This window comes from Melospiza melodia, chromosome 4 (assembly GCF_035770615.1).
Source record: "Melospiza melodia melodia isolate bMelMel2 chromosome 4, bMelMel2.pri, whole genome shotgun sequence".
In the NCBI taxonomy this organism is placed as follows: Eukaryota; Metazoa; Chordata; class Aves; order Passeriformes; family Passerellidae; genus Melospiza; species Melospiza melodia.
In genome coordinates, this window is record NC_086197.1 from 49,015,175 (window position 1) to 49,031,997 (window position 16,823).

The window sequence follows — 16,823 nt, forward strand, 5'->3', positions numbered from 1 at the left end:
AAAGTAAGCTGCCCCGCTTCTGGATGGCAGATTGCAGGAGCCACTTTGCACCATCAAACTAGCCCGACTTGGCACTGGTGCCACCTCAGGTCTGGGAACCATCCTGTGTATCGTGGATTCTAAGGAACCAGCCGGCCACTCCCAGCCACAGGCCCCCAAACACAAACAACGGCGGTTTTCCCTGGAAAACAAAACTCGCCTGCCAACTTTTTGATGGCAGATTGCAGGAGCCACTTGGTACTATCAAACCAGCCCTACTTGGCACTGGTGCCACCATGGGTCTGGTCACCATCCTGCCTATCGTAGCTTTTCAGGAGCCAGCCGGTCACTCCCATCCATAGGCCCCCAGACACAAAGCTCGGCCCGTTTCCCTGGCAAACAAAAGTAAGCTGCCCCGCTTCTGGATGGCAGATTGCAGGACGCACTTGGTAGTATCAAACCAGCCCGACTTGGCACTGGCGTCACCTCACGTCTGGGAACCATCCTGTGTATCGTGGATTCTAAGCAGCCAGCCGGCCACTCCCAGCCACAGGCCCCCAAACACAAACAACGGCGCTTTTCCCTGGAAAACAAAACTCGCTTGCCAACATTTTGATGGCAGATTGCAGGAGCCACTTGGTACTATCAAACCAGCCCAACTTGGCACTGGTGCCACCATGGGTCTGGTCACCATCCTGCCTATCGTAGCTTTTCAGGAGCCAGCCGGTCACTCCCAGCCATAGGCCCCCAGACACAAACCTTGGCCCGTTTCCCTGGCAAACAAAATTAAGCTACCCCGCTTCTGGATGGCAGATTGCAGGACGCACTTTGTACTATCAAACCAGCCCAACTTGGCACTGGTGCCACCTCAGGTCTGGGAACCATCCTGCGTATCGTGGATTCTAATTAGCCATCCGTCCACTCCCAGGCACAGGCCCCCAAACACAAACAACGGCGCTTTTCCCTGGAAAACAAAACTCGCCTACCAACTTTTTCATGGCAGATTGCAGGAGCCACTTGGTACTATCAAACCAGCCCAACTTGGCACTGGTGCCGTCATGGGTCTGGTCACCATCCTGCCTATCGTAGCTTTTCAGGAGCCAGCCGCTCACTCCCAGCCATAGGCCCCCAGACACAAATCTCGACCCGTTTCCCTGGCAAACAAAAGCAAGCTGCCCCGCTTCTGGATGGCAGATTGCAGGACGCACTTGGTACTATCAAACCAGCAAAACTTGGCACTGGTGCCACCTTGGGTCTGGGAACCATCCTGCGTATCGTGGATTCTAAGGAGCCAGCCGGTCACTCCGAGCCACAGGCCCCCAGACAAAAGCCAACGGCACTTTTCCCTGGAAAACAAAACTCGCCTGCCAAATTTTGATGGCAGATTGCAGGAGCCACTTGGTACTATCAAACCAGCCCAACTTGACACTGGTGCCACCATGGGTCTGGTCACCATCCTGCCTATCGTAGCTTTTCAGGAGCCAGCCGGTCACTCCCAGCCATAGGCCCCCAGACACAAACCTCGGCCCGTTTCCCTGGCAAACAAAAGTAAGTTATCCCGCTTCTGGATGGCAGATTGCAGGAGCCACTTTTCACCATCAAACCAGCCCGACTTGGCACTGCTGCCACCTCTGGTCTGGGAACCATCCTGCGTATCGTGGATTCTAAGGAGCCAGCCGGCCACTCCCAGCCACAGGCCCCCAAACACAAACAACGGCGCTTTTCCCTGGATAACAAACTCGCCTGCCAACTTTTTGATGGCAGATTGCAGGAGCCACTTGGTACTATCAAACCAGCCCAACTTGGCACTGGTGCCACCATGGGTCTGGTCACCATCCTGCCTATCGTAGCTTTTCAGGAGCCAGCCGGCCACTCCCTGCCACAGGCCCCCAAACACAAACAACGGCGCTTTTCCCTGGAAAACAAAATTCGCCTGACAACTTTTTGATGGCAGATTGCAGGAGCCACTTGGTACTATCAAATCAGCCCAACTTGGCACTGGTGCCACCATGGGTCTGGTCAACATCCTGCCTATCGTAGCTTTTCAGGAGCCAGCCGGTCACTCCCAGCCATAGGCCCCCAGACCCAAACCTCGGCCCGTTTCCCTGGCAAACAAAAGTAAGCTGCCCCGCTTCTGGATGGCAGATTGCAGGAGCCACTTGGTAGTATCAAACCAGCCCAACTTGGTACTGGTGCCACCTTGGGTCTGGGAACCATCCTGCGTATCGTGGACTATAAGGAGCCAGCCGGTCACTCCCACCCACAGGCCCCCAAACACAAACAACGGCGCTTTTCCCTGGAAAACAAAACTCTCCTGCCAACTTTTTGATGGCAGATTGCAGGAGCCACTTGGTACTATCAAACCAGCCCAACTTGGCACTGGTGCCACCATGGGTCTGGTCACCATCCTGCCTATCGTAGCTTTTCAGGAGCCAGCCGGCCACTCCCAGCCATAGGCCCCCAGACACAAACCTCGGCCCGTTTCCCTGGCAAACAAAAGTAAGCTGCCCCGCTTCTGGATGGCAGATTCCCGAATGCACTTGGTACTATCAAACCAGCCCAACTTGGCACTGGTGCCACCTCTGGTCTGGGAACCATGCTGAATATCGTGGATTCTAAGGAGCCAGACGGCCACTCCCAGCCACAAGCCCCCAAACACAAACAACGGCGCTTTTCCCTGGAAAACAAAACTCGCCTGCCAAGTTTTTGATGGCAGATTGCAGGAGCCACTTGGTACTATCAAACCAGCCCAACTTGGCACTTGTGACGTCATGGGTCTGGTCACCATCCTGCCTATCGTAGCTTTTCACGAGCCAGCCGGTCACTTCCAGGCTCAGGCCCCCAGACACAATCCTCGGACCGTTTCCCTGGCAAACAAAAGTAAGCTGCCCCGCTTCTGGATGGCAGATTGCAGGAACCACTTGGTACTATCAAACCAGCCCAACTTGGCACTGGTGCCACCATGGGTCTGGGAACCATCCTGTGTATCGTGGATTCTAATTAGCCATCCGTCCACTCCAGGTCATAGGGCCCCAGGCACAAACAACGGCGCTTTTCCCAGGATAACAAACTCGCCTGCCAAATTATTGATGGCAGATTGCAGGAGCCACTTGGTACTATCAAACCAGCCCAACTTGGCACTGGTGCCACCATGGGTCTGGTCACCATCCTGCCTATCGTAGCTTTTCAGGAGCCAGCCGGTCACTCCCAGCCATAGGCCCCCAGACACAAACCTCGGCCCGTTTCCCTGGCAAACAAAAGTAAGCTACCCCGCTTCTGGATGGCAGATTGCAGGACGCACTTGGTACTATCAAACCAGCCCAACTTGGCACTGGTGCCACCTCAGGTCTGGGAACCATCCTGCGTATCGTGGATTCTAAGGAGCCAGCCGGCCACTCCCAGCCATAGGCCCCCAAACAAAAACAACGGCGCTTTTCCCTGGTAAACAAAACTTGCCTGCCAACTTTTTGATGGCAGATTGCAGGAGCCACTTGGTACTATCAAACCAGCCCAACTTGGCACTGGTGCCACCATGGGTCTGGTCACCATCCTGCCTATCTTAGCTTTTCAGGAGCCAGCCGGTCACTCCCAGCCATAGGCCCCCAGACACAAACCTCGGCCCTTTTCCCTGACAAACAAAAGTAAGCTGCCCCGCTTCTGGATGGCAGATTGCAGGAGCCACTTGGTACTATCAAACCAGCCCGACTTGGCACTGGTGCCACCTCTGGTCTGGGAATCATCCTGCGTATCGTGGATTCTAATTAGCCAGCTGGCCACTCCCAGCCACAGGCCCCCAAACACAAACAACGGCGCTTTTCCCTGGAAAACAAAACTCGCCTGCCAACTTTCTGATGGCAGATTGCAGGAGCCACTTGGTACTATCAAACCAGCCCAACTTGGCACTGGTGCCACCATGGGTCTGGTAACCATCCTGACTATCGTAGCTTTTCAGGAGCCAGCCGGCCACTCCCTGCCACAGGCCCCCAAACACAAACAACGGCGCTTTTCCCTGGAAAACAAAATTCGCCTGCCAACTTTTTGATGGCAGATTGCAGGAGCCACTTGGTACTATCAAATCAGCCCAACTTGGCACTGGTGCCACCATGGGTCTGGTCAACATCCTGCCTATCGTAGCTTTTCAGGAGCCAGCCGGTCACTCCCAGCCATAGGCCCCCAGACCCAAACCTCGGCCCGTTTCCCTGGCAAACAAAAGTAAGCTGCCCCGCTTCTGGATGGCAGATTCCCGGACGCACTTGGTACTATCAAACCAGCCCAACTTGGCACTGGTGCCACCTCTGGTCTGGGAACCATGCTGAGTATCGTGGATTCTAAGGAGCCAGACGGCCACTCCCAGCCACAGGCCCCCAAACACAAACAACGGCGCATTTCCCTGGAAAACAAAACTCGCCTGCCAAGTTTTTGATGGCAGATTGCAGGAGCCACTTGGTACTATCAAACCAGCCCAACTTGGCACTGGTGCCGTCATGGGTCTGGTCACCATCCTGCCTATCGTAGCTTTTCACGAGCCAGCTGGTCACTCCCAGCCATAGGCCCCCAGACAAAAACCTCGGCCCGTTTCCCTGGAAAACAAAAGTAAGCTGCCCCGCTTCTGGATGGCAGATTGCAGGAACCACTTGGTACTATCAAACCAGCCCAACTTGGCACTGGTGCCACCATGGGTCTGGGAACCATCCTGTGTATCGTGGATTCTAATTAGCCATCCGTCCACTCCAGGCCGTAGGGCCCCAGGCACAAACAACGGCGCTTTTCCCTGGAAAACAAAACTCGCCTGCCAACTTTTTGATGGCCGATTGCAGGAGCCACTTGGTACTATCAAATCAGCCCAACTTGGCACTGGTGCCACCATGGGTCTGGTCAACATCCTGCCTATCGTAGCTTTTCAGGAGCCAGCCGGCCACTCCCTGCCACAGGCCCCCAAACACAAACAACGGCGCTTTTCCCTGGAAAACAAAATTCGCCTGACAACTTTTTGATGGCAGATTGCAGGAGCCACTTGGTACTATCAAATCAGCCCAACTTGGCACTGGTGCCACCATGGGTCTGGTCACCATCCTGCCTATCGTAGCTTTTCAGGAGCCAGCCGGTCACTCCCAGCCATAGGCCCCCAGACACAAACCTCGGCCCGTTTCCCTGGCAAACAAAAGTAAGCTACCCGGCTTCTGGATGGCAGATTGCAGGACGCACTTGGTACTATCAAACCAGCCCAACTTGGCACTGGTGCCACCTCAGGTCTGGGAACCATCCTGCGTATCGTGGATTCTAAGGAGCCAGCCGGCCACTCCCAGCCATAGGCCCCCAAACAAAAACAACGGCGCTTTTCCCTGGTAAACAAAACTTGCCTGCCAACTTTTTGATGGCAGATTGCAGGAGCCACTTGGTACTATCAAACCAGCCCAACTTGGCACTGGTGCCACCATGGGTCTGGTCACCATCCTGCCTATCTTAGCTTTTCAGGAGCCAGCCGGTCACTCCCAGCCATAGGCCCCCAGACACAAACCTCGGCCCTTTTCCCTGACAAACAAAAGTAAGCTGCCCCGCTTCTGGATGGCAGATTGCAGGAGCCACTTGGTACTATCAAACCAGCCCGACTTGGCACTGGTGCCACCTCTGGTCTGGGAATCATCCTGCGTATCGTGGATTCTAATTAGCCAGCTGGCCACTCCCAGCCACAGGCCCCCAAACACAAACAACGGCGCTTTTCCCTGGAAAACAAAACTCGCCTGCCAACTTTCTGATGGCAGATTGCAGGAGCCACTTGGTACTATCAAACCAGCCCAACTTGGCACTGGTGCCACCATGGGTCTGGTAACCATCCTGACTATCGTAGCTTTTCAGGAGCCAGCCGGCCACTCCCTGCCACAGGCCCCCAAACACAAACAACGGCGCTTTTCCCTGGAAAACAAAATTCGCCTGCCAACTTTTTGATGGCAGATTGCAGGAGCCACTTGGTACTATCAAATCAGCCCAACTTGGCACTGGTGCCACCATGGGTCTGGTCAACATCCTGCCTATCGTAGCTTTTCAGGAGCCAGCCGGTCACTCCCAGCCATAGGCCCCCAGACCCAAACCTCGGCCCGTTTCCCTGGCAAACAAAAGTAAGCTGCCCCGCTTCTGGATGGCAGATTGCAGGAGCCACTTGGTACTATCAAACCAGCCCAACTTGGCACTGGTGCCACCTCTGGTCTGGGAACCATGCTGAGTATCGTGGATTCTAAGGAGCCAGACGGCCACTCCCAGCCACAGGCTTCCAAACACAAACAACGGCGCTTTTCCCTGGAAAACAAAACTCGCCTGCCAAGTTTTTGATGGCAGATTGCAGGAGCCACTTGGTACTATCAAACCAGCCCAACTTGGCACTGGTGCCGTCATGGGTCTGGTCACCATCCTGCCTATCGTAGCTTTTCACGAGCCAGCTGGTCACTCCCAGCCATAGGCCCCCAGACAAAAACCTCGGCCCGTTTCCCTGGAAAACAAAAGTAAGCTGCCCCGCTTCTGGATGGCAGATTGCAGGAACCACTTGGTACTATCAAACCAGCCCAACTTGGCACTGGTGCCACCATGGGTCTGGGAACCATCCTGTGTATCGTGGATTCTAATTAGCCATCCGTCCACTCCAGGCCGTAGGGCCCCAGGCACAAACAACGGCGCTTTTCCCTGGAAAACAAAACTCGCCTGCCAACTTTTTGATGGCCGATTGCAGGAACACTTGGTATTATCAAGCCAGCCCAACTTGGCACATGTGCCACCATGGGTCTGGTCACCATCCTGCCTATCGTAGCTTTTCAGGAGCCAGCCGGTCACTCCCAGCCATAGGCCCCCAGACACAAACCTCGGACCGTTTCCCTGGCAAACAAAAGTAAGCTGCCCCGCTTCTGGATGGCAGATTGCAGGAACCACTTGTTACTATCAATCCAGCCCAACTTGGCACTGGTGCCTCCATGGGTCTGGGAACCATCCTGTGTATCGTGGATTCTAATTAGCCATCCGTCCACTCCAGGCCATAGGGCCCCAGCCACAAACAACGGCGCTTTTCCCTGGAAAACAAAACTCGCCTGCCAACTTTTTGATGGCCGATTGCAGGAACCACTTGGTATTATCAAGCCAGCCCGACTTGGCACTGGTGCCACCTTGGGTCTGGGAACCATGCTGCGTATCGTGGATTCTAAGGAGCCAGCCGGCCACTCCCTGCCACAGGCCCCCAAACAAAAACAACGGCGCTTTTCCCTGGAAATCAACACTCGCTTGCTGACTTTTGATGGCAGATTGCAGGAGCCACTTGGTACTATCAAACCAGCCCAAATTGGCACTGGTGCCACCATGGGTCTGGTCACCATCATGCCTCTCGTAGCTTTTCAGGACCTAGCCGGTCACTCACAGCCATAGGCCCCCAGACACAAACCTTGGCCCGTTTCCCTGGCAAACAAAAGTAAGCTGCCCCGCTTCTGGATGGCATATTTCAGGAGCAACTTTACACCATCAAACTGGCCCGACTTGTCACTGGTGCCACCTCAGGTCTGGGAACCATCCTGCGTATCGTGGATTCTAATTAGCCATCCGGCCACTCCCACCCACAGGCCCCCAAACAAAACACAACGGCGCTTTTCCCTGGAAAACAAAACTCGCCTACCAACATTTTGATGGCAGATTGCAGGAGCCACTTGGTACTATCAAACCAGCCCAACTTGGCACTGGTGCCACCATGGGTCTGGTCACCATCCTGCCTATCGTAGCTTTTCAGGAGCCAGCCGGTCACTCCCAGCCATAGGCCCCCAGACACAAATCTCGACCCGTTTCCCTGGCAAAAAAAAGCAAGCTGCCCCGCTTCTGGATGGCAGATTGCAGGAACCACTTGGTACTATCAAACCAGCAAAACTTGGCACTGGTGCCACCTTGGGTCTGGGAACCATCCTGCGTATCGTGGATTCTAAGGAGCCAGCCGGTCACTCCGAGCCACAGGCCCCCAGACAAAAACAACGGCGCTTTTCCCTGGAAAACAAAACTCGCCTGCCAAATTTTGATGGCAGATTGCAGGAGCCACTTGGTACTATCAAACCAGCCCAACTTGACACTGGTGCCACCATGGGTCTGGTCACCATCCTGCCTATCGTAGCTTTTCAGGAGCCAGCCGGTCACTCCCAGCCATAGGCCCCCAGACACAAACCTCGGCCCGTTTCCCTGGCAAACAAAAGTAAGTTATCCCGCTTCTGGATGGCAGATTGCAGGAGCCACTTTTCACCATCAAACCAGCCCGACTTGGCACTGGTGCCACCTCAGGTCTGGGAACCATCCTGCGTATCGTGGATTCTAAGGAGCCAGCCGGCCACTCCCAGCCACAGGCCCCCAAACACAAACAACGGCGCTTTTCCCTGGATAACAAACTCGCCTGCCAACTTTTTGATGGCAGATTGCAGGAGCCACTTGGTACTATCAAACCAGCCCAACTTGGCACTGGTGCCACCATGGGTCTGGTCACCATCCTGCCTATCGTAGCTTTTCAGGAGCCAGCCGGTCACTCCCAGCCATAGGCCCCCAGACACAATCCTCGGACCGTTTCCCTGGCAAACAAAAGTAAGCTGCCCCGCTTCTGGATGGCAGATTGCAGGACGCACTTGGTACTATCAAACCAGCCCAACTTGGCACTGGTGCCACCTCAGGTCTGGGAACCATCCTGCGTATCGTGGATTCTAAGGAGCCAGCCGGCCACTCCCAGCCATAGGCCCCCAAACAAAAACAACGGCGCTTCTCCCTGGAAAACAAAACTTGCCTGCCAACTTTTTGATGGCAGATTGCAGGAGCCACTTGGTACTATCAAACCAGCCCAACTTGGCACTGGTGCCACCATGGGTCTGGTCACCATCCTGCCTATCGTAGCTTTTCAGGAGCCAGCCGGCCACTCCCTGGCACAGGCCCCCAAACACAAACAACGGCGCTTTTCCCTGGAAAACAAAATTCGCCTGACAACTTTTTGATGGCAGATTGCAGGAGCCACTTGGTACTATCAAATCAGCCCAACTTGGCACTGGTGCCACCATGGGTCTGGTCAACATCCTGCCTATCGTAGCTTTTCAGGAGCCAGCCGGTCACTCCCAGCCATAGGCCCCCAGACCAAAACCTCGGCCCGTTTCCCTGGCAAACGAAAGTCAGCTGCCCCGCTTCTGGATGGCAGATTGCAGGAGCCACTTGGTAGTATCAAACCAGCCCAACTTGGTACTGGTGCCACCTTGGGTCTGGGAACCATCCTGCGTATCGTGGACTCTAAGGACCCAGCCGGTCACTCCCAGCCACAGGCCCCCAAACACAAACAAGGGCGCTTTTCCCTGGAAAACAAAACTCTCCTGCCAACTTTTTGATGGTAGATTGCAGGAGCCACTTGGTACTATCAATCCAGCCCAACTTGGCACTGGTGCCACCATGGGTCTGGTCACCATCCTGCCTATCGTAGCTTTTCAGGAGCCAGCCGGCCACTCCCAGCCATAGGCCCCCAGACACAAACCTCGGCCCGTTTCCCTGGCAAACAAAAGTAAGCTACCCCGCTTCTGGATGGCAGATTCCCGAACGCACTTGGTACTATCAAACCAGCCCAACTTGGAACTGGTGCCACCTCTGGTCTGGGAACCATGCTGAGTATCGTGGATTCTAAGGAGCCAGCCGGCCACTCCCAGCCACAGGCACCCAAACACAAACAACGGCGCTTTTCCCTGGAAAACAAAACTCGCCTGCCAAGTTTTTGATGGCAGATTGCAGGAGCCACTTGGTACTATCAAACCAGCCCAACTTGGCACTGGTGCCGTCATGGGTCTGGTCACCATCCTGCCTATCGTAGCTTTTCACGAGCCAGCCGGTCACTTCCAGGCTTAGGCCCCCAGACACAATCCTCGGACCGTTTCCCTGGCAAACAAAAGTAAGCTGCCCCGCTTCTGGATGGCAGATTGCAGGAACCACTTGGTACTATCAAACCAGCCCAACTTGGCACTGGTGCCACCATGGGTCTGGGAACCATCCTGTGTATCGTGGATTCTAATTAGCCATCCGTCCACTCCAGGCCAGAGGGCCCCAGGCACAATCAACGGCGCTTTTCCCTGGATAACAAACTCGCCTGCCAAATTATTGATGGCAGATTGCAGGAGCCACTTGGTACTATCAAACCAGCCCAACTTGGCACTGGTGCCACCATGGGTCTGGTCACCATCCTGCCTATCGTAGCTTTTCAGGAGCCAGCCGGTCACTCCCAGCCATAGGCCCCCAGACACAAACCTCGGCCCGTTTCCCTGGCAAACAAAAGTAAGCTACCCCGCTTCTGGATGGCAGATTGCAGGACGCACTTGGTACTATCAAACCAGCCCAACTTGGCACTGGTGCCACCTCAGGTCTGGGAACCATCCTGCGGATCTTGAATTCTAAGGAGCCAGCCGGCCACTCCCAGCCATAGGCCCCCAAACAAAAACAACGGCGCTTTTCCCTGGTAAACAAAACTTGCCTGCCAACTTTTTGATGGCAGATTGCAGGAGCCACTTGGTACTATCAAACCAGCCCAACTTGGCACTGGTGCCACCATGGGTCTGGTCACCATCCTGCCTATCGTAGCTTTTCAGGAGCCAGCCGGTCACTCCCAGCCATAGGCCCCCAGACACAAACCTCGGCCCTTTTCCCTGACAAACAAAAGTAAGCTGCCCCGCTTCTGGATGGCAGATTGCAGGAGCCACTTGGTACTATCAAACCAGCCCGACTTGGCACTGGTGCCACCTCTGGTCTGGGAACCATCCTGCGTATCGTAGATTCTAATTAGCCATCCGTCCACTCCCAGCCACAGGCCCCCAAACACAAACAACGGCGCTTTTCCCTGGAATACAAAACTCGTCTGCCAACTATTTGATGGCAGATTGCCGGAGCCACTTGGTACTATCAAACCAGCCCAACTTGGCACTGGTGCCACCATGGGTCTGGTAACCATCCTGCCTATCGTAGCTTTTCAGGAGCCAGCCGGCCACTCCCTGCCACAGGCCCCCAAACACAAACAACGGCGCTTTTCCCTGGAAAACAAAATTCGCCTGCCAACATTTTGATGGCAGATTGCAGGAGCCACTTGGTACTATCAAATCAGCCCAACTTGGCACTGGTGCCACCATGGGTCTGGTCAACATCCTGCCTATCGTAGCTTTTCAGGAGCCAGCCGGTCACTCCCAGCCATAGGCCCCCAGACCCAAACCTCGGCCCGTTTCCCTGGCAAACAAAAGTAAGCTGCCCCGCTTCTGGATGGCAGATTGCAGGAACCACTTGGTACTATCAAACCAGCCCAACTTGGCACTGGTGCCACCTCTGGTCTGGGAACCATGCTGAGTATCGTGGATTCTAAGGAGCCAGACGGCCACTCCCAGCCACAGGCCCCCAAACACAAACAACGGCGCTTTTCCCTGGAAAACAAAACTCGCCTGCCAAGTTTTTGATGGCAGATTGCAGGAGCCACTTGGTACTATCAAACCAGCCCAACTTGGCACTGGTGCCGTCATGGGTCGGGTCACCATCCTGCCTATTGTAGCTTTTCAGGAGCCAGCTGGTCACTCCCAGCCATAGGCCCCCAGACAAAATCCTCGGCCCGTTTCCCTAGAAAACAAAAGTAAGCTGCCCCGCTTCTGGATGGCAGATTGCAGGAACCACTTGGTACTATCAAACCAGCCCAACTTGGCACTGGTGCCACCATGGGTCTGGGAACCATCCTGTGTATCGTGGATTCTAATTAGCCATCCGTCCACTCCAGGCCGTAGGGCCCCAGGCACAAACAACGGCGCTTTTCCCTGGAAAACAAAACTCGCCTGCCAAGTTTTTGAGGGCCGATTGCAGGAACACTTGGTATTATCAAGCCAGCCCAACTTGGCACTGGTGCCACCATGGGTCTGGTCACCATCCTGCCTATCGTAGCTTTTCAGGAGCCAGCCGGTCACTCCCAGCCATAGGCCCCCAGACACAAACCTCGGACCGTTTCCCTGGCAAACAAAAGTAAGCTGCCCCGCTTCTGGATGGCAGATTGCAGGAACCACTTGGTACTATCAATCCAGCCCAACTTGGCACTGGTGCCTCCATGGGTCTGGGAACCATCCTGTGTATCGTGGATTCTAATTAGCCATCCGTCCACTCCAGGCCATAGGGCCCCAGCCACAAACAACGGCGCTTTTCCCTGGAAAACAAAACTCGCCTGCCAACTTTTTGATGGCCGATTGCAGGAACCACTTGGTATTATCAAGCCAGCCCGACTTGGCACTGGTGCCACCTTGGGTCTGGGAACCATCCTGCGTATCGTGGATTCTAAGGAGCCAGCCGGCCACTCCCTGCCACAGGCCCCCAAACAAAAACAACGGCGCTTTTCCCTGGAAATCAACACTCGCTTGCTGACTTTTTGATGGCAGATTGCAGGAGCCACTTGGTACTATCAAACCAGCCCAACTTGGCACTGGTGCCACCATGGGTCTGGTCACCATCATGCCTCTCGTAGCTTTTCAGGACCTAGCCGGTCACTCACAGCCATAGGCCCCCAGACACAAACCTTGGCCCGTTTCCCTGGCAAACAAAAGTAAGCTGCCCCGCTTCTGGATGGCAGATTTCAGGAGCAACTTTACACCATCAAACTGGCCCGACTTGTCACTGGTGCCACCTCAGGTCTGGGAACCATCCTGCGTATCGTGGATTCTAATTAGCCATCCGGCCACTCCCACCCACAGGCCCCCAAACAAAACACAACTGCGCTTTTCCCTGGAAAACAAAACTCGCCTACCAACATTTTGATGGCAGATTGCAGGAGCCACTTGGTACTATCAAACCAGCCCAACTTGGCACTGGTGCCACCATGGGTCTGGTAACCATCCTGCCTATCGTACCGTTTCAGGAGCCAGCCGGTCACTCCCAGCCATAGGCCCCCAGACACAAAGCTCGGCCCGTTTCCCTGGCAGACAAAAGTAAGCTGCCCCGCTTCTGGATGGCAGATTGTAGGACACACTTGTTACTATCAAACCAGCCCGACTTGGCACTGCTGCCACCACTGGTCTGGGAACCATCCTGCGTATCGTGGATTCTAAGGAGCCAGCCGGCCACTCCCAGCCACAGGCCCCCAAACACAAACAACGGCGCTTTTCCCTGGAAAACAAAACTCGCCTGCCAAATTTTGATGGCAGATTGCAGGAGCCACTTGGTACTATCAAATCAGCCCAACTTGGGACTGGTGCCACCATGGCTCTGGTCACCATCCTGCCTATCGTAGCTTTTCAGGAGCCAGCCGGTCACTCCCAGCCATAGGCCCCCACACAAAAACCTCAGCCCGTTTCCCTGGCAAACAAAAGTAAGCTGCCCTGCTTCTGGATGGCAGATTGCAGGAACCACTTGGTGCTATCAAACCAGCAAAAGTTGGAACTGGTGCCACCTTGGGTCTGGATACCATGGTGCGTATCGTGGATTCTAAGGAGCCAGCCGGCCACTCCCAGCCAGAGGCCGACAGACAAATATTTTGGCCCTTTTCCCTGGCAAACAAAAGTAAGCTGCCCCGCTTCTGCATGGCAGATTGCAGGAGCCAGTTTGCACCATCAAACCAGCCCAACTTGGCACTGGTGCCACCTCTGGTCTGGGAACCATCCTGCGTATCGTGGGTTCTAATTAGCCATCCGTCCACTCCAGGCCATAGGGCCCCAGGCACAAACAACGGCGCTTTTCCCTGGAAAACAAAACTCGCCTGCCAACTTTTTGATGGCCGATTTCAGGTACCACTTGGTATTATCAAACCAGCCCAACTTGGCACTGGTGCCACCATGGGTCTGGTCACCATCCAGCCTATCGTAGCTTTTCAGGAGCCAGCCAGTCACTCCCAGCCATAGGCCCCCAGTCAAAAACCTCGGCTCCTTTCCCTGGCAAACAAAAGTAAGCTGCCCCGCTTCTGGATGGCAGATTGCAGGAGCCACTTTGCACCATCAAACTGGCCCGACATGTCACTGGTGCCACCTCTGGTCTGGGAACCATCCTGCGTATCGTGGATTCTAATTAGCCAGCCGGTCACTCCCAGCCATAGGCCCCCAGACACAAAGCTCGGCCCGTTTCCCTGGCAAACAAAAGTAAGCTGCCCCGCTTCTGGATGGTAGGTTGTAGGACGCACTTGTTACTATCAAACCAGCCCGACTTGGCACTGGTGCCACCACTGGCCTGGGAACCATCCTGCGTATCGTGGATTCTAAGGAGCCAGCCGGTCACTCCCAGCCATAGGCCCCCAGACTAAAACCTCGGCCCGTTTCCCTGGCAAACAAAAGTAAGCTGCCCCGCTTCTGGATGGCAGAATGCAGGACGCACGCACTTGGTACTATCAAACCAGCCCGACTTGGCACTGGTGCCACGTCAAGTCTGGGAACCATCCTGCGTATCGTGGATTCTAAGGAGCCAGCCAGCCACTCCCTGCCACAGGCCCCCAAACACAAACAACGGCGCTTTTCCCTGGAAAACCAAACTCGCCTGCCAACTTTTTGATGGCAGATTGCAGGAGCCACTTGGTACTATCAAACCAGCCCAACTTGGCACTGGTGCCACCATGGGTCTGGTCACCATCCTGCCTATCGTAGCTTTTCAGGAGCCAGCCGGTCACTCCCAGCCATAGGCCCCCAGACACAAAGCTCGGCCCTTTTCCCAGGCAAACAAAAGTAAGCTGCCCCGCTTCTGGATGGCAGATTGCAGGAGCCACTTTGCACCATCAAACTATCCCGACTTGGCACCGGTGCCACCTTGGGTCTGGGAACCATCCTGCGTATCGTGGGTTCTAAGGAGCCAGCCGGCCACTCCCTGCCACAGGCCCCCAAACACAACAACGGCGCTTTTCCCTGGAAAACAAAACTCGCCTGCCAAATTTTGATGGCAGATTGCAGGAGCCACTTGGTACTATCAAATCAGCCCAACTTGGGACTGGTGCCACCATGGGTCTGGTCACCATCCTGCCTATTGTAGCACTTCAGGAGCCAGCCGGTCACTCCCAGCCATAGGCCCCCAGAAAAAAACCTCGGCCCGTTTCCCTGGCAAACAAAAGTAAGCTGCCCTGCTTCTGGATGGCAGATTGCAGGAACCACTTGGTACTATCAAACCAGCAAAACTTGGCACTGGTGCCACCTTGGGTCTGGATACCATGGTGCGTATCGTGGATTCTAAGGAGCCAGCCGGCCACTCCCAGCCACAGGCCCCCAAACACAAACAACGGCGCTTTTCCCTGGAAAACAAAACTCGCCTGCCAACTTTTTGATGGCAGATTGCAGGAGCCACTTGGTTTTATCAAATCAGCCCAACTTGGCACTAGTGCCACCATGGGTCTGGTCACCATCCTGCCTATCGTAGCTTTTCAGGAGCCAGCCGGTCACTCCCAGCCATAGGCCCCCAGAAAAAAACCTCGGCCCGTTTCCCTGGCAAACAAAAGTAAGCTACCCCGCTTCTGGATGGCAGATTGCAGGAGCCACTTTGCACCATCAAACTAGCCCGACTTGGCACTGGTGCCACCTCTGGTCTGGGAACCATCCTGCGTATCGTGGATTCTAATTACCCAGCCGGCCACTCCCAGCCATAGGCACCCAAACACAAACAACGGCGCTTTTCCCTGGAAAACAAAACTCGCCTACCAACTTTTTGATGGCAGATTGCAGGAGCCACTTGGTACTATCAAACCAGCCCAATTTGGCACTGGTGCCACCATGGGTCTGGTCACCATCCTGCCTATCGTAACTTTTCAGGAGCCAGCCGGTCACTCACAGCCATAGGCCCCCAGACACAAAACTCGGCCCGTTTCCCTGGCAAACAAAATTAAGCTGCCCCGCTTCTGGATGGCAGATTGCAGGAGCCACTTGGTATTATCAAACCAGCCCGACTTGGCACTGGTGCCACCTCTGGTCTGGGAACCATCCTGCGTATCGTGGATTCTAAGGAGCCAGTCGGCCACTCCCAGCCACAGGCCCCCAAACACAAACAACGGCCCGTTTCCGTGGCAAACAAAAGTAAGCTGCCCCGCTTCTGGATGGCAGATTGCAGGAACCACTTGGTACTATCAAACCAGCCCCACTTGGCACTGGTGGCACCTCTTGTCTGGGAACCATGCTGCGTATCGTGGTTTCTAAGGAGCCAGCCGGCCACTCCCAACCACAGGCCCCCAAACACAAACAACGGCGCTTTTCCCTGGAAAACAAAACTCGCCTGACAACTTTTTGATGGCAGATTGCAGGAGCCACTTGGTACTATCAAACCAGCCCAACTTGGCACTGGTGCCACCATGGGTCTGGTCACCATCCTGCCTATCGTAGCTTTTCAGGAGCCAGCCGGTCAGTCCCTGCCATAGGCCCCGAGACACAAAGCTCGGCCCGTTTCCCTGGCACACAAAAGTAAGCTGCCCCGCTTCTGGATGGCAGATTGCAGGAGCCACTTGGTACTATCAAACCAGCCCGACTTGGCACTGGTGCCACCTCTGGTCTGGGAACCATCCTGCGTATCGTGGATTTTAAGGAGCCAGCCGGGCAGTCCCAGCCATAGGCCCCCAAACACAAACAGTGGTCCGTTTCCCTGGCAAACAAAAGTAAGCTGCCCCGCTTCTGGATGGCAGATTGCAGGAACCACTTGGTAGTATCAAACCAGCCCAACTTGGCACTGGTGGCACCTCTTGTCTGGGAACCATGCTGCGTATCGTGGTTTCTAAGGAGCCAGCCAGCCACTCCCAACCATAGACCCCCAGACACAAAGCTCGGCCCGTTTCCCTGGAAAACAAAAGTAAGCTACCCCGATTCTGGATGGCAGATTGCAGGAGCCACTTGGTACTATCAAATCAGCCA